Source organism: Mustelus asterias, chromosome 7 (genome assembly GCF_964213995.1).
Source record: "Mustelus asterias chromosome 7, sMusAst1.hap1.1, whole genome shotgun sequence".
NCBI classification, from domain to species: Eukaryota; Metazoa; Chordata; class Chondrichthyes; order Carcharhiniformes; family Triakidae; genus Mustelus; species Mustelus asterias.
In genome coordinates this window covers 120,760,013-120,778,769 of record NC_135807.1, presented here as the reverse complement: position 1 = coordinate 120,778,769, position 18,757 = coordinate 120,760,013, and the positions used below count along the sequence as shown (strand labels likewise).

Here is an 18,757-nt window from a genome sequence, read left to right as displayed (position 1 = left end):
GTCCAGTCCATCACGCCAACCAGCTTCCGATCCATTGACTCTGTCTACACTTCCCGCTGCCTTGGAAAAGGGTGGCACAGTGGTTAGCACTCCTGCCTCACAGCGCCAGGGACCCGGATCGATTCCCGGCTCAAGTCACTGTCTGTGCAGTTTGTACGTTCTCCCTGTGTCTGCATGGGTTTCCTCCGGGTGCTCCGGTTTCTTCCCACAATCCGAAAGGTGCGCTGGATTAGTTGGATTGGCCATGCTAAATTCTCCCTCAGTGTACCTGAACAGGTGCTGGAGTGTGGCGATTAGGGGGCTTTCACAGTAATATCATTACGGTGTTAATGTACGCCTGCTTGTGATTAATAAATAAACTTTAACTTTAACTTTAAAAGCAGCCAGCATAATTAAGGACCCCACACACCCCGGACATTCTCTCATCCACCGTCTTCCGTCAGGAAAAAGATACAAAAGTCTGAGATCACGTACCAACCGACTCAAGAACAGCTTCTTCCCTGCTGCCACCAGACTTTTGAATGGACCTACCTCGCATTAAGTTGATCTTTCTCTACACCCTAGCTATGACTGTAACACTTCATTCTGCAATCTCTCCTTTCTTTCCCTATGAACGGTATGCTTTTTCCACACAGCGCCCAAGAAACAATACTTTTCACTGTATACTAATACATATGACAATAATAAATCAAATCAAATCAAATCTGATGCTGATGGGAAAAAAATAGCAAAAGAGATCAAGGTAGACAGATAATTAACTTTTTAAAGAGCCTCACAAATGGGATGAGTGTGCCACCAACACCTCCAGAGTAAGATTAACATGGATGTCCATAGTCACCAAAAGTCTCTCAGTCTATATGGTACCCGAAGAGTGAGAGAGAAATTAGGGAGAATTAGTCACTGTAAAAGGGTGCAGAGCCTCTGAAAAACTCCCAAGCACAAAGGAACCCCATCAATTGCGCAGCACAATAAATTGTTCTCGACTTTGTTTCTTCTTAAACTTCTCCAAACAATATTTTACCAACTTCTACTCTTGTTAATGCTGATGCATAATGGATCCTGGAAGCACTGCAGGACCAGGCACTCTTTGGGCTGAAGTTTGTCAGTGGAGCACTGTCCGTGATGAGTGTTCAGTGTTCTATTCACCACACTGGGACGTGGCTGAAATTACAGGCCCAGCTAGTCATCCCTTCTATCCATTGCAAAGGACACAGTCCAAGATCACTCTCAGCTGGGATGATTGAAGTGTTGTAGGTGAACTTAAAACTCTGCAAGGATTCTTCCAGCCAATATCCTGACATGGACCCAAATGTGGACAGTACTGGCACTACCCTTTAGGTCTCTCATTTACTTACCTGCCTGATTTCCCCCAGCAACCTCCCCCCGCACCATCCCCCAACCTCCTCCCATCACACACAAGACCAGGCCCTTCCCATTTCACTCTTCCATGCCCTTGACCCCATCCTTGGTCCTCCCTTGGATCCACTTCCTCTCCCCCATTCCCCCAGCCCCACTCCACACGTGCCCTACCCCCATCACTGATCCGCCCTTGTCATTCTCGAGCCTCCATTCAATTTGTCATTCTCCTGCTCTCCTGCCATTCCCCATAGCGCAGAATGTTGTGACCAAAATTGCTGCCTCAACCATGTACAACAATAACTGGCTTCATCGTGTTACTGTAATGAGATTGTGATGGTTTTTCTATGACTCTTGCATGTAACTACATGAGGATGCTTCCAATTCAAAGTAGCAAATGTGTTGAGAAGCTGCGAGACATTTTGCTTTGATAAGGCATTATAAACATATATAAGGGTGTGGATGCTTTGGAGAGGGTACAGAAGAGGTTTACCAGGATGTTGCCTGGTCTGGAGGCTATTAGCTATGAGGAGAAGTTGGATAAACTCGTTTGTTCTCACTGGAATGGTGGAGGTTGAGGGGCGACCTGATAGAGGTTTACAAGATTATGAGTGGCATGGACAAAGTGGGTAGTCAGACGCTCTTTCCGAGGGTAGAAAAGTAAAGTACTAGGGGACATAGGTTTAAGGTGCGTGGGGAAAAGTTTAGAGGAGATGTGCGAGGCAAGTTTTTTACACAGAGGGTGGCGAATGTCTGGAATGCACTGCCCGGGGAGGTGGGTGGGAGCAGGTATGAAAGCAGCATTTAAGAGGCATCCAGACAAATACATGAATAGGATGGGAAAGGAAGGATATGGACTTCGTAAGTGCATATGGTATTAGTTTAGGCAGGCATCATCATCGGCGTAGGCTTGGAGGGCCGAAGGGCCTGATCTTGTGCTGTACTGTTCTTTGTTCTATGTTGTATCAGACACAATACATAATCAGAGAGCGGTGACTATGCAGGGGTCAGTTAGAGTCATATTCGTTCGAGCAAGGAAGTTCTATGTTCCACTGCGGTATCTGGCTGATTGCCACTCTCACAGAACATGGTGGAATACGTACCCTGGGTACAAAGAATTGGTGTAGGAAATTCAGAAGGAAATGAAAATTGCTGGTTTCTTGAGGGGATGGGTGGGGTTCTCAAAAATTACTAATCACTTGGGCAGGAAGGAATTTACCTTCACGATCATTCACAAATCAGACTTTGCCTCGGGAAGAGGAAATATTTCAGCACAGCATTTGTACGCTGTGCTATCATTCGATTCATTCAATGCTGTGAGGCTTATTTAAACAGGGAGAATCAATAGCCCAGGGCGAAATATTCCATTCTGTGCAGTATCCTTTTTATCTCGTGCTTTGAAATCCAGGGTAAGTGGAACTGAGACATGTTATATCTGACTGGATTTTTAGTAGCTTTACTTTCGGAATTCAGGCAATCTTAAAAATCTATTGCTTTCCAGTGGATTCTCTAACTTCCAAAATATAAGATGAGATAATACATAAAAGATGGGTTTATTTTCTAAGCTTTGGTGATTGGGGCTCTGCTTTTGATAATTGGGTGAAATCTTGCTCTGTGACATTATAACCAAAGATGCTGATGCATTTGTTTCAAACATCCTTGTCTGTTATTTTAAAAGAAGGGTTTTTAACTCTTTTCTTTGTGTACCTCCGTTCCTGGTGTCTCAGAGAGTCGTACAGAGCAGAAAAGATCCCTTCGGTCCATTGAACCTGCACCGACAATAACCACAGCTGAAGTCGTGCTAATCCCATTTTCCAGCACTTATCCCATATCCTTGCATGTTAGAATGTTTCAGGTGCTGATCCAAATATCTTTTAAAGGTTCTAAGATTTTTGGCCTCCATTACCTTCCCAGGCAGTGCATTCCTGATTCCCACTATCCTCTGAGTTAAACCTGCTTTTCTCAAATCCCCTCTGAATCTCCTGCCCCTCACCCTAAAACTATGCCCCCTCATGATTGACCCCTCAACCAGAGGGGAACTGTTGTTTACTATTCACCTGTCCATACCCCACATAACCTATCAAACCTCAGCAGAGTTGTGTGATGAGGAAACAGCTCTTTGGATGAAACTTGTGGCGTTTGGGACATAATTCAGAATAGTATGTGTTCAGCGGCAGCTTAAAGTTTCAAAGTTTATTTATCAGTGTCACAAGTAGGCTTACATTAACACTGCAATGAAGTTACTGTGAAAATCCCCCTGTCACCACACTCCGGTGCCTGTTCGGGTACACTGAGGGAGAACTTAGCATGGTCAATCCACCTAACCAGCACATATTTTGGACCGTGGGAGGAAACTGGGGCACCCAGAGGAAACCCACGCAGGCACGGGGGGGGGGGGGGAACATGCAGACTCCACACAGACAGTGATCCGAGCCAGGAATCAAACCCAGGTCACTGGCGCTGTGAGGCAGCAGTGCTAACCACTGTGCCACTAATAGTTCTGTTGTTAGTTCGGAAGATCACAGGGGAATGGAACAGAGAAATATCCAACTAGTGGGCAGCATGGTGGCACAGTGGTTAGCACTGCTGCCTCACAGTGCCAGCAGCTGGGTTCGATTCCCGACTTGGGTGACTGTGAGGAATCTGCAGGTTCTCCGGAGTGTGGTGACTAGGGGCTTTTCACAGTAACTTCACTGTAGTGTTAATTATTGTTACAATAATGATAAATAAATAGAACAGTGCAATGGTCACCAGTTATGAATATTCAGACTTATTACTAATTAAGACATCCTACCACAACTGGCGGTGATAGATACTTCCTATTACAAACGTTAATGGAAATTAGTAATTTTAATATTCAATTTTCATGAAAAGCTGGGAATTCCAATCATGCTCAGCTTCCCATTAATTTAGTCGTGTAGTGTTAGAACATTCGTCCTAACAGTAGGAGCAGCTATTCAGGCACATGCGCACTCACCATGCCTCCAGTGACAGGACCTGAACCTGGCCCAATGGCAGGACCTGAACTTGGATCTGACACTCTGCTGGCAACCAGCTGTGCCATGCCGGTTCGAATAGGGTCAAGCCTGAATCTATTTGGTCAGGTTATTTGATTGGCCCATGTGCAACCCTGGCACAAGTCACCCCGTGGCACAAAGCCTTGCATCTAACAATGGATATGGAATGATGGTCTGGCTGCTGAGTTTGTTGCCTTTTCATATTGATATAAAGGCACCAATAACTCAGGAGGGATGGTGTAAACACGTTGTGGATTCATTTAGTTAAACCAGGCACTTGAGAACATATATAAGCGTGGGTAGAAAACTTGAGGATATTGGCAGCAGAGCTGTGTGCGCTATGTTCTGCTCACAAATCAAAGTAAGACTAAGGCTGGATCACATGGCATGCTCCTAGCGACAGCATGCTGCTATCCCTTAAAGTCTATCACAACAGAGATGGTCAGCTGTCCAAGAACATTTTAGTTGCTATGGGAAATGAGTAGGCCTCTAAGCCTGAGGCTAAGTTCAAGTGTAAGTGCTCAGGGTAGCCAATGAGGTTAAACTGAGACTTCACCTGATGCAATTTTTCAAAACCATCTCAGCTTTTTGGCTAAGATGAAGCGTTGGGATCAAGCCCAGGAAGGGGTGTAATGCCTCATCCTGTCAGCTTGGATCTTGTTTGATCAAGCCCAAAACGGGATGTATATCCTTGCCTTGTCATCTTGGATCTGGTCTGCCCCTCATGTGGGGACTCTGTATTTAATTGGCTTTTTTGATTAGGAATAAAGTACCAAAAGGTACAAAACAAAAGTGTAGGCGGATTCTGGAAGGGAAAGGTAACACCTTCCCATATAGACCTCATTTACCTTGTTTCCTGCCACCAATCCAGGGAAAGACTAGGTGCTATTCAAAAACATCCACTTTTTCAGTCGTTCCTATACCTCAGAGCTTTCCCACTTCACCATAAGGCAAATCAAGAGCACTGTGTAAAATCATAAGAGCAACAACATCAAGCCTGAGACATTGTGAGTGGCCAGGGCACTGGGAGCCAGTACTCCGACCGACAGTGTTAGTCATTACAAACACATCAAGTTTTAAATAAGCTTGCATCTGTGGGCAGCCCGGTGGCACAGTGGTTGGCACTGCTGCCTCACAGCGCCAGGGACCTGGGTTCGATTCCCGGTTTGGGTCACTGTCTGTGCGGAGTCTGCACGTTCTCCTCGTGTCTGCGTGGGTTTCCTCCAGGTGCTCCGGTTTCCTCCCATGGTCCAAAGGACGTGCTGGTTAGGTGCATTGGCCATGCTAAATTCTCTCTCAGTATGCCCAACAGGTGCCAAGTGTGATGACTAGGGGATTTTCACAGTAACTTCATTGCAGTGTTAATGTAAGCCTACTTGTGACACTAATAAATAAACTTTAACCTTTCAATCTGGTGGGCTACACATTTCATGGTCATTTTGATGATGGAGTAAATAAAAAGCAACTATTTATTTTAAAATATACACAAGCACACACATTGCAGGATCCAGTTCCATGGAGGACAGGACCGAATGGCCTCTTTCTGCACTGTAGAGATTCTATGATTCTCTAAGGTGAATAACAGACAGTGACTATCACTGTTATATAGTCCTGAAATTTTGGTTTCAACCTTGCCCTGAATTCCTGCTCCAATTGTGTGTCCAACAAGGAGATGGTGAGCAGTTCAGAGGAAAGCAGTTGCGTTTGCATTTGTAATAAAGCAGCGGTTCGGTGTTTTAGTGTTCTTTGGCACTTAAAAGACATGTAGCACTGTGGTGAACCATCGTTGGTTCCCACTGGATAGTACTGAGCCAGGGTCTGGCCAGTACTACAAGTATGTATATATGTTGCTGTTGGGTTAGGGATGGGTTGTTCTACTTGTTGCTGTTGGGGTTAGGGTGGGGTTGTTACACCTTTGTATTATAGTATTGTGGTACATCCCAGTCGGGCTCCGCCTCCTGGGAGAGGTATAAAGGTCCCTGCTCTGGCTGGGACCCCTCAGTCTGGGATCGTGTATATAATTGGTAGCTGCCTTGTTACAGCAAATAAAAGCCTTTATTTCCTGAGCATCAAGCCTCGTGTATGGTAACGCGCATCAAGCACCAATTGACTTTGTCACTGCTTGTTAAGTATAAAAATGTTCTGTCAGATCAACAGATGCACCCGCATTAGTTGCCGATCATTCTAGAACATAAAGCTGTATCTATTGAGAACTTTGTCTTAGTCCCAGGTTCCCATGAAGAATATGAGAATCATTAAATGATAGGAGATAAAATTATTAATGCATTATTATACTCTGAAGACATGCTATTAGGAGAATGTTACTGCAAGATAATCTTCATCCAGCCAGATGTTCATTGTGTGACTCAATCAGATTGTTCATCAGTAACTCAAATGGTTTGATCTTCAATTCTGTGGTATGATGATGATTGGTCAATAATAATGTTAGCAAGATAATTTTTCTCTGAGAAAAGAAAACAATCTAATTATGAGTTTAACTCCATTATTCTCTCTTCTCCCAAGCATTCTCTCTTCTGTGCCTGGAGGTGGTGGGTTCAAACACCACTCCAGGAGTTACATCAAAGAGAAGAGAGTACCCCTACAGTGCAGGAGACCATTCGGCCCATCGAGCCTGCACAGACAACTGTGCCACCCAGGCCCTATCCCCATAACCCCACATATTTACCCTGCTAATCCCCCTGACATTAAGGAGCAATTTAGCATGGCCAATCCACTTAACCCGCACATCTTTGGACTGTGGAAGGAAACCAGAGCACCCGGAGGAAATCCACGCAGACACAGGGAGAAAGTGCAAACTCCACACAGACAGTCACCCGAGCCAGGAATTGAACCTGGGTCCCTGGTGCTGTGAGGCAGCAGTGCTAACCACTGTGCCACCGTGGCACAGTCTCAGCTTTGATTTCAGTGCAGCATTGGCAGGGCTCTGCAGCGAAGGGTGTCTTTTGGGTGACGATTTTAAAAAGTCTCCATCTGCTTATTAAAGTGAAGATGTAAGTTGCCGTGGTATTAGCTGAAGAAGAGCTGGGGTGTTCGCCCAATAACGTTTATCTGCTCATTTGCACATTTGTTGGATTGTCTGAGAACTAATTGGCCATCACATTTGCTGACTTAAGGAAGCTCATTTACTACAAAGCATAATAGGACATCCCAAGGATGCAAAAGACACAACATAAACACAAAGTTATTGCTCTGAAGTTTATGAAGCATCTTGACAGAGCAATAATGTGGATGGAAAAGGAAGTGAAGGATAATGGTTTCCATTGTCCAATCCAGTAACATACTTGTGTTTTCTGTGGCAAAATGAAACTTAAAGTAATGAAAATCAAAATGGAGGGTGGATGTGGGGCGGTGCTTGGGTGGGGATGGGGGGGGGGGAGGGGGAAATTCAGCCATTGGCTGAAGAGCCGGAATGACCGCCCTCCCACCCCTCTCTTTTCGCGAAGGCCTACCAGATGTTGTGCCACTCAGGCACTAATCAGACCAGCAACAGGCCTTCCCCGGATTCAAGGACGCCGGCACCATGGGTCCTTGCGCTACCAGACAGACAGTGGCTGCAATGGGTAGTACACCCACTCAAGCCTCAGATTGAGGAGGGGGCCAGGCACAGTTGGATGCTGAATCGAAGGGGGTCGCGGGGTGGGTGTCGTAGGGGAGGGGGGTCAGCAGCAACAGACTTAACTGGGATGGCGGCAGTAAGGTGAAGGGGTCCATACCTTTCACCCTCCTGCCCACCTCAGCTCCAAACCCTTGCATGGGTGAGGGGCTATAGATTTCACGCGTAGTCTGTGGTGAATTTATAGAAACATGTTGACTGGAATTTTCTGGCCATTCACACCGGCGGGATTCTCTGGTCCTGCCAAGAGAGTACCCTCGCCCGCGGGTTTCCTGCCGGTGTGGGGTGACGCCAATGTGAATTCTCATTGACAGCGGCGGAACCAGAAAATCTGGAGGCCAGAGAATCTCGCCTGATATCTATTGATAACCACGTGGATAAACAGTGTTTGCACTTGCATCTTCTGATGAACTCTCACGTTAGACTTGGTGGTAATGAGACTTTATCTCGTCAGTGTTTTTCCACTCATTCCTTGGACCTAGGAGACAATGAGGGTCACTTCGATTTCAGCGGAATACAGGATTGGCCACCCATTTTACACCCCCAACTAAATTACATTTCCACTGACCTCCCCTTCTCAGAGAGCGGCGGACGGGGTAAAAAGCAGGTGTTGACCCTGAGACACTGTTGGGTGGTGTGGTTCAGTACCTGACCAGATCATCCACTTACCCATTCTGCTGTTACTCTGACATAAACTGAAGTTCCCTTAAATATTCCGCTAGCTCGGAGTAACTGAAGTAGATTCTGAACCACTAAAAACAGACCATGAAATATGTAGGAGGTGACAAACAAGCTTGTATCAATTATTTCTGATCAGTATCATGCCAAGATCGGCATTGCCAGACATGAGGAGGCGATGGCCTAGTGGTATTATTGCTAAACTATTCATCCAGAAATTCAGCTAATGTTCTGGGGACCCGGGTTCGAATCCCACCATAACAGATGGTGGAACTTGAATTCAGAGAATTTTCGAAACCCTAGAGTTCAGAAAAAGGCCATTCAGCCCATCGAGTTAGCACCAACAACAAACCAACCTAGGCCTTATCCCTGTAACCCCAGATATTTACCCCGCTAATCTACATATCCTGGGACACTAAGGGGCAATTTAGGATGGCCAATGCACCTAACCCACACCTCTTTGGATAGTGGGAGGAAACCGGAGCACCCAGCGGAAACTCACGCAGACACGGGGAGAATGTGCAGACTCCACACAGACAGTGACCCAAGCTGGGAATCGAACCCAGGTCCCTGGAGCAGTGAAGCAGGAGTGCTAACCACTGTGCCATCATGCTGGTATCTGGAATTAAGAATCTACTGGTGACCATGAAACCATTGTCGATTGCCGGAAAAACACATCTGCATCACTAATGCCCTTTAGGGAAGGAAATCTGCTGTCCATACCCAGTCTGGCCCACATATGACTCCAGAGCTACAGTAATGTGGTTGACTCTCAACCACCCTCCAAGGACAACTAGGGATGGGCAATAAATGCTGGCCAGCCAGCAAAGCCCATGTCCCCCAAATTAATTAAAGAAAATTCAAAATGGTACTCAAACATTTTAATATTGCCACAATTGTTCTGAAACCATTTCATTATTTTTGTCATAATAAGTGGAACTTGATTTTCAGGGTGTTGCAGCCAGGGGTGGCACGATGGCACAGTGGTTAGCACTGCTGCCCCGCATCATCACCAGGGACCTGGGTTTGATTCCCTGCCTGGGTCACTGTCTGTACGAAGTCTGCACGTTCTCCCCATGTGTGCGTGGGCTTTCTCCCACAGTGCTGGTTAGGTGCATTGACCATGCTAAATTCTCCTTCAGGGTACCTGAACAGGCGCCGGAGTGTGGCGACTGGGGGATTTTCACAATAACTTAATTGAAATGTTAATGTTAGCCTACATGTGACACTAATAAATAAAATAATAAACCTTAATACAAAATATCTACCTGTAAGTTTCTTACCCATAAAATATTTCAAAAATGTTTGTGATCTGAGTGAATTATAACAGTCAGTTTTTTTTATTAATGGGCGGCCGATCCTGTACTCCACTGAAATCGAAGTGACCCTCATTGTCTCCGAGATCCAAGGAATGAGTGGAAAATTTATTAATTTACGGGATGTGTGTGTCACTGGCTACGCCTGCATTTATTGCCCATCCTTAATTGCCCTTGAGAAGGTGATGGTAAGCTTCCTTCTTGAACTGCTACAGGCCCTGTGGTGTAGGTTCACCCACAGTGCTGTTAGGAGCTGAGTTCCAGCATTTCAACCCAGTGACAGTGAAGGAATGGCAACATATTTCCAAGTCAGGATGGTGAGTGACTTGAAAGCGAACCTCCAGATGATGGTGTTCCCAGGTACCTGCTGCTCCTATCCTTCTAGAAGATAGTGGCCGTGGGTTTGGAAGATGATGGCTAAGAAACCTTGGTGAGATCCTGCAGTGCATCTTGTAGATGGTACACACAGCTGTCACTGTATTATCAGTGATGGAGGGATGAATGTTTGTGGATGTGTTGCCAATCAAGTGGGCTGCTTTGTTCTGGATGGTGTCAAGCTTCTTGAGTGTTGTTGGAGCTGCACCCATCCAGGCAAGTGAAGAGTGTTTCATCACATTTCTGACTTGTGCTTTGTAGATGGTGGACAGGCTTTGGGAGTCAGGAGGTGAGTTACTCGCCACAGGATTCATAGCCTCTGTCCTGCTCTTGTAGCCACAGTATTTATATGGTTGGTCCAGTTCAGATCCTGGTCAATGGTAACCCTAGGATATTGATAGTGGGAAATTCAGTGCACATGGTGCCATTGAATGTTAAGGGGCGATGGTTAGATTTTCTCTTGTTGGAGATGGCCATTGCCTGGCACTTGGGTGGCACAAATGCTACTTGCTGCTTATCAGTTCAAACTGAATTGAGACGTAGACTCTTCAGTATCTGAAGAGTTGTGAATGATGCTGAACATTGTGACATCATCAGCAAACATTCCCACTTCTGACTTTATGATGGAAGAAACGTCATTGATGAAGCAGCTGAAGATGGTTGGGCCTAGGACACTAACCTGAGGAAGTCCTGCAGTGATGTCCTGGAATTGAGATGTTTGACATCTAACCACCACAACCATCATCTTAGTGATAGGTATGACTCCCAACCAGCAGAGGGTTTTTCCCCTCATTCACATTGACTCTTTTGTCCATGTTTGAATTAAGACACGAATGAACTCAGCAGCTGAGTGACCCTGGCAGAACCCAAACTGAGGCAGTGATCCGAGTGGATCGTCACACCAGTTGATCGGTGAGGCGAGCAGGTAAGATCGGGTGAGAGGCGCAAAACCAGATTCGCGCCCGATTTCTCACCTCTGGGGAAGGGCGCGAGGCTGATTTAAATATTTATAAGTTCTGCTAAATATGATTAGTGAGCCCTGGATGCAATTTTCCAGGCTCACTTGCCTTAATGACCTCACCGGTGGCGATCCTCACCTTCGAGGATCCCGTATGGTCCCCAGTAACAGGGCCCAGACTTGATGGCCTCGCCAGTGGGACCAGAGTCCATTGAGGTTCTTCAGGTGGTCAGTGGCAGAGGCGGGCAGTGCCCCTTGCACAGTGCCACCCTGGCACTGCCAGCCTGGGACCCTGGTAGTGCCACACTGGCACCCACTCTGACAGTGCCCAATGGGCACCCCGCACACTTGTAAACAGTGCACTGGGAGATCAGGGTACATACGAAATAGTGCCCCTAGCAATCAGCAGCCAGCTTCCCAGCATCAATAGGCTCTGTCCACTCCCCCTAATGGTGAGAATCACATTTTGCCTCATTTCTTTTTTCTAAGTGTCATAAGATAGTGTCTGGGAGTTTGCCCAAAGAATAGGTGTGTACCTCTCCCATTTTCACGCTCATTCGGCACTTAGAATCTTTTTGGTAAGATCACCCCCTGAGTGTCAGGTTATTACTAAGCAAATGCCATTTGATAGCATTGTTTGATAACACCTTTCCATCAATTTACTGATGATGGAGAGCAAATGATAAACAGTGTAAAATTGGCCAGTTGATATTGGCTGGGTTGGATTTGTCCTGCATTTTGTGTACAGGACATATGCAATGCTGGGTAGATGCCAGTGCTGTAGCTGTACTGGAACAGCTTGGCTAGGGGTGCAGCAAGTTCTGGAGTAAAAGTCTTCAGGGCTATTGCTCTAATATCGTCAGGGCTCATTGCCTTTACAGTATCCAGTGCCTTTAGCGGTTTCTGATTATCACAGAGAGTAAATACAAGACTGGCATCTGCAATGTTGGAGACTGCCGGAGAAGACAGAGATAGATCATCCACTCGGCACTTCTGGCTGAACAATGTGCAAATGTTTCAGCCTTATCCGTTGCACTGATGTGCTTGGCTCCTCCATCATTGAGGATGGGGATACCTGTGGAGCCTTTTCCTCCAGTGAGTTGCTTCATTGTCCGCCACCATTCACAGCTGGATGTGGCAGGACTGCAGAGCTTAGATCAGATCCATTGGTTGTAGATTTGCTTAGCTCTGTCTATCATTGGCTGTTTGGTACCCAAGTAGCCCTGTGTTGTAGCTTCACCAGATTGACTTCTCACTTTTAGGTTTGTCTGGTGTTGCTCCTGGCATGCCCTCCTGCACTCTTCATTGAACCAGGGTGACTGTTAATGATAGATTGGGGGATATGCCAAACCATGAGGTTACAATTTGTGGTTGAGTACAATTCTGCCACTGCTGATGGCCCACAGCACCTCATGGATATCTAGTCTTGAGTTGACAAATCTGTTCGAAGCCTGCTCCGTTTAGCATGGTGGTAGCTCCACACAACATAATGGAGGGTATCCTCAGTGTGAGTATGGCAGGGTTGCAGTATGTGGTAATCAGCAGGAGGTTTCATGGTGCCATGAGACATCACGGGGTCCGGAGTCGATGTTGAGGACTGAGGACTTCTGGGGCAACTCCCTCTCGATTCTATGTGACTGTGTCGCCACCTCTGCTGGGCTGCCGATGGGACAGGACATACCCAGAGATGGTGATGGCGGTCCCTAGGACATGGTCCGGGATTCTCCGATCTCGTTCAAGCTGCCATCGCTGCCAGCGAGAGTGGGTAATTTGGCGCTCAGCCAAAACTCCATTCACTGTAGTGGGCCTGGAGAATCCCAGCCGGGGGCGAGGTCAGAGAACTCCAGCCGGGGATGAGGTCGGAGAATCCCAGCCAGGGACGAGGTTGGAGAATCCCAGCCGGGGGCAAGGTCGGAGAATTCTAGGCACTATCTGTTATGTGGTGAAGGTGTGAATAATTGTAATCATTTTCAGTTTATCAGTTTGGGTTTCTGTTGTTTGGCCTTCTGTGCTAGTTAATGACATTGTTATTTATTCCCTTTGTGTTGCAATGACGGCAAGTTATTTGATTGATTTGAGTTAACTGTACTAAAATACCCCAAAAAAACTTTCTTACCACTAACCTGCTTTGGTATCAGTTTACATTTATTCACATATATTCTCATCTTGGCTCACCAAGTCTGACACCTACTCCCAGATCTCCTTCCTGACATTCCTTGATTTGTGACTATCAATGGAATTTTCCTGTCCCCCCCGCCACGGGAATCATAGCGGGCGGGACACGGACCATGCCAAGGTCCATTGACCTTGGGCGGGATTTTCCAGCCTTGGTGTGAGCGCAGCTGGAAAATCCTGCCCTCTGAGTTGATATCTTGTGTGAGGTCGCCTATTTGCTATTTCGACACAAGTTTCTTGCACCTACTTCTGTGGAGACCATTCCTTCCTGCCTCCGAATATTCGATTGCCATCTGTAGATTGTAATCTGTAAAACTCTCGTGTAATGCCTTCAGTGCAATTTCTCACAGAAATTGCGCACTGTACGCTTGGATTAGCCCAAACATATCTACTTAGTCATGGGCTCATAGTCTTGGAGGTTTATAGCATGGAAACAGGCCCTTTGGCCCAACTTGTCCATGCCGCCCTTTTTTTTTAACCACTAAACTAATCCCAATTTGGCCCATTTCCTCCTATATCCATCTTAACCATGTAACTGTCTAAACGTTTTTTAAAAAGCAAAATTGTATCCGCCTCTACTACTACCTCTGGCAGCTTGTTCCAGACAATCACCACCCTCTGTGTGAAAAAATTGCCCCTCTAGACCCTTTTGTATCTCTCCCATCTCACCTTAAACCTATGCCCTCTAGTTTTAGACTTCCCTACCTTTGGGAAAAGATGCTGACTATCTAGCTGATCTATGCCCCTCATTATTTTATAGACCTCTATAAGATCACCCCTAAGCCTCCTACGCTGCAGGGAAAAAAGTCCCAGTCTATCCAGCCTCTCCTTATAATTCAAACCATCAAGTCCCACTCATTCTGCAGTATGTGTGATTGCATGGCTAGTTCAACAGTATTCTTAGAGATTGCGAAGCAACAATTTAATTATATTTATTTTTGCACCGTAAAGATCTAAGTTTCTAGAATGTACAGAGAATAAGCGTGAGACTGCTGAAAAATAAAATGGCAAATAAAATGCATGCTCATTTAACATGCTCACTGCACATTGAGACTAAATTGATGCCCAAGAGGTTAAAAACCACGCTTGCTAGGAATTAAGGCAGGCATGAATCATTTTCATTTTAAAAGTTGAATGGAGCTTCACTAATAGATTTCACTATTAATAATGACCTCATAGTAGGGCCTCACGGCAATTTCATTTTCAAAGCTTTACAGCCTTTGTTTTTCCTTTCATAATTCAGATCGTTTCAAGAAACGTCCAGGCTTTTACGCTATTTAATTATGTGGTGACTTTTAAGAATTGTTGGAAGGTTTGAATTAATTAATAACACACTTAAACCCTTCTGAGAACCAGCGCCCTTCTCTTAATGCTTCTTACATTTTGTGCTTCTTGTTTCAAACCTCTGTATGGCAACAACACCTCTCAGTACTTGCTGTGTTGGAAAGGTAGTATGTCAGCGAGGTACAGCCTCGTGCACACACCAGCTGATAGCCTAGTCCTATCTTGGCAATGACTTACGGGGAGGAGAGAATATGCAGTGATTGTTGGTTAGCACTGCTGCCTCACAGTGCCAGGGACCCGGGTTCAATTCCGGCTTCGGGTCACCGTCTGTGTGGAGTTTCTCCCCGTGTCTGCGTGGGTTTCCTCCATGTGCTCCAGTTTCCCCCCACACACCAAAGATATGTGGCTTAGGTGGATTGGCCATGCTAAATTACCCCATTACGAGTGGCCTCCTTCTGCACTGTGGGGAGTCTATGATTCTATGATTAACTTTCATGAGTAAGGTTTATTTGGGGCAGGCTCAAGTACATTTCTTACATTCTTCAGTTAGAGGCAACAAAATCACTTCTGAACCTGATATTGCTGTGACTATCTGATATTTTCAAAAGCAATCAACTGTGGCAGGAGTCTCTATTGCGCGAGTCCAAAACTAATTTGGATGTCTTGTTGTTGGATTTCATGGTCTCATTGTGTCATTGTGGATGATGTACAAGATAAGTAAGTCATTCCAGGAAGCCCAATTCTCTTTGCTATCTGAGATTGAATCCAGAGAATTTGCAGTCATAATAGTGATTTGAATCAAACTCCAGGTCAGCGATGAGAAAGATGGCAACAGGAAAGCATGAATTAATGTAAAAAGAAAATTCAAAATAATTTCTTGCAGAAGTTCTAAACCTTATCAGTGCAAAGATGCGGTGAAATTTTAAAAAATGGCACCAGTCTGTCACATGAATATATTTGACTCGTTCGTACAGAGTCTCAACTGTCAAATATCTGTCTGCATCTTGCTACAGTTTCTGTAACAAATTCAGCTGTAGGTTTGAACCAAAAGCAAATGTTATTCTTGGGATTTAATTCAGCTACTTTATTATACCTAGCAACAGGGGAACAGGAGTAGGCCATTCAGCTCCTCAAGCCTGTTCTGCCATTTAATTAGATCATGGATCATCTGTGCCATTAATTCCATTTACTCACATTTAAGTCATGGAACTCAATACACTTACCGAGTATATATCTATCAAATTCAGCATAGACAAATTCAACATTCCTGATTTTATGGGCACAGTAAGAAGTCTCACAACACCAGGCTAAAGTCCAACAGGTTTATTTGGAATCACGAGCTTTCGGAGCGCTGCTCCTTCATCAGGTGAGTGGGTTAAGGTTAGGATGCCCCACCCGCCTGATGAAGGAGCAGCGCTCCGAAAGCTCATGATTCCAAATAAATCTGTTGGACTTTAACCTGGTGTTGTAAGACTTCTAACTTTGCCCACCACAGTCCGACACCGGCATCTCCACTTCATGGTTTTATGGGAGACAATATCAGATCTTCACTCTCCTTTGTATGAAGATGTTCCCCGATTTCCTGAAAAGTCCTAGCTGTCATTTTACAGTTATCACCATTTTTATTCCCGAGGCCTAACATGAGAAAAAAAACCTTTGCTGTTCCGGTCTATCAAATATTTTTTTAAAAATCATTTTGAACACCTAAATTAGATCACCTCCTCATCTTTCTCAACTCAAAGGTCAGAATTTTACATGACGGATTTCTCTGACCTCGCCCCCCGCCGCGGCTGGGATTCTCCGGTTCCACGGTTATCAGCGGAGTTTTGGCCGAGTGCTAAATTTTCCGTTCTTGTTGGCAGTGACGGCGGGGCGAACGAGATGGGAGAACCCAGCTATGAAGTCCGGGTGCACTTCAGACCCAGAAGCATGTAAAATTGAGCGGGAAGACTTCGGGCATGCGTGCCAACGATATCGTGCCCTCGCACCATATTTCAGTCGGCGGGAGGGAGTCGGAAGCATGCCCACCAGCAATAAAGAAGCCAATTTAAATTAATTAATTAAACAGCAATTAACTGTGATTTTATGCGGCCAATCTGCCTTTATGTTTAGTGGGCAAGCTGATGGTCAGATGGCCTTTACGTTTAAGCTACAACCTTGACCCAGGGCGGGTTCAAAGGTCAGGGCTCAAATAAAATTAACAAATGTGTTTGGCGATCGGCGTCTTTGTATGATTGTGCTGCATAGACCCTCACGGCACAGTTTTTCTGCTGATATTTATTTTTTATAGGTCCTCAGCTCCCTCAAATAGCTCCGCAGCTACTGTCCCCCTGAGAGAGCACGTTGGAACCGCCAGCCCGCACATTCCCTTTTCTTGGCACCGCCTTCCCTGGCAGTGTTCAACCTTTCACAGAGCGCGCTTCATGCTGGAACTTCATGCACTTTGTTGGCCTTCAGGACCAGGAACCCAACCGCCATCTCGGATTAGATGGTAAACCCGCTCCTGTTCATTAATTGGTCCTTTCAAAATCTGGGTTGGTATGTCTGACCTTCTGGGGTCAGGACCCAGAAGAGAACCGGCGGCTGGGCTCCCTCCCCAGAACTGAAAATCCTGACTGAATGCCATCTACAAACTTTTATATACAACTCTCTATTGCTTCATTCAAGTTATTAATAAAACTGGTGGAAAGCTCAAATCCCATTAGAGATCCCTGGCAATGCCACCTGTCACATTCTGACAATCCATCTTTCCCTTTATCCCCGTTGTCTGTCACCTCCCTCCCAACCAAATTTCAGTCCACATCCCCAAGTTACCTTTGTTTAAATGCACCCTTATTTTTTTTGAATAATCTCTTTGTATTTATTATTCCCACTGACAGACCATATAGACAACATCTCCAGCTTTTCAGCAACCTCTTCCAGAAATTCAACTATGTTAGTCAGACATGACTGTATGGAAAGTAAAGTATAGAAAGACTGTATAGCATGTTCGCCAGTCAACTCAGCAATATCCATACTGTGGGATCCTAAAGGATGAATAATTTCACTATATAATAACAAGCTGACCTTCTACTGCTATCTTTGTATATTGTATCCAAGCCTGTGCTAACAGCAAGTCTTATGTACGGTTGTTTGTGTCACATTGTAAAAGGGGGGGCTTCGACCCGAGTAAATTGGACTTCACCTCAGACCAGGATTGCAAACGAGGCCAGGACCTTTCAAACTCCAGACCAGCCATCGATACCAGATGGGCAGAAGGTTGTGAGACTTGTTGCTTACATTTCTCTTGTATTGTTTACTCCTTTGCAATAGAATCATAGAATCATTGAATCCCACAGTGCAGAAGGAGGCCATTCGGCCCATCAAGACTGCACCGACCTAAATCCCACCCAGGGGGCGGCATGGTAGCACAGTGGTTAGCACTGCTGCTTCACAGCTCCAGGGTCCCGGGTTCGATTCCCGGCTCGGGTCACTGTCTGTGTGGAGTTTGCACATTCTCCTCGTGTCTGCGTGGGTTTCCTCCGGGTGCTCTGGTTTCCTCCCACAGTCCAAAGATGTGCGAGTTAGGTTGATTGGCCAGGTTAAAAATTGCCCCTTAGAATCCTAAAATGCGTAGGTTAGAGGGATTAGCGGGTAAATATGTGGGGGTAGGGCTGGGTGGGATTGTGGTCGGTGCAGACTCGATGGGCCGAATGGCCTCCTTCTGCACTGTAGGATTTCTATGAGGCCCTATTCCTGTAACCCACATATTTACCCTGCTAATCCTCCCGACTAGGATCAATTTAATATGGCCAATCAACCTAACACACACACCTTTGGAATATATAATATTTGGAGATTGTAATTCTAGCTGTCTCTTGTTTGACATTCTCCCAGATCATTAAAAGAACAAAACAGAACAATGACCTCGCCTTCGTGAATTCAAGTTAACTCTCTTTGATCAGTCCAGACTTTGTTCAAATGC

At 45.6% G+C, this 18,757-nt stretch overlaps 1 long non-coding RNA gene across 1 annotated transcript in view; it reads right to left on the bottom strand.

The window, feature by feature from the left end:
• LOC144496165 (uncharacterized) overlaps positions 1–3,143 on the bottom strand; it is a 462,102-nt gene extending 458,959 nt beyond the window's left edge. The window contains exon 1 of the long non-coding RNA XR_013498378.1: positions 3,126–3,143. This is a non-coding gene — a long non-coding RNA (uncharacterized LOC144496165). The remainder of the gene's footprint in view (positions 1–3,125) is intronic.
• Positions 3,144–18,757: the final 15,614 nt, after the last annotated feature.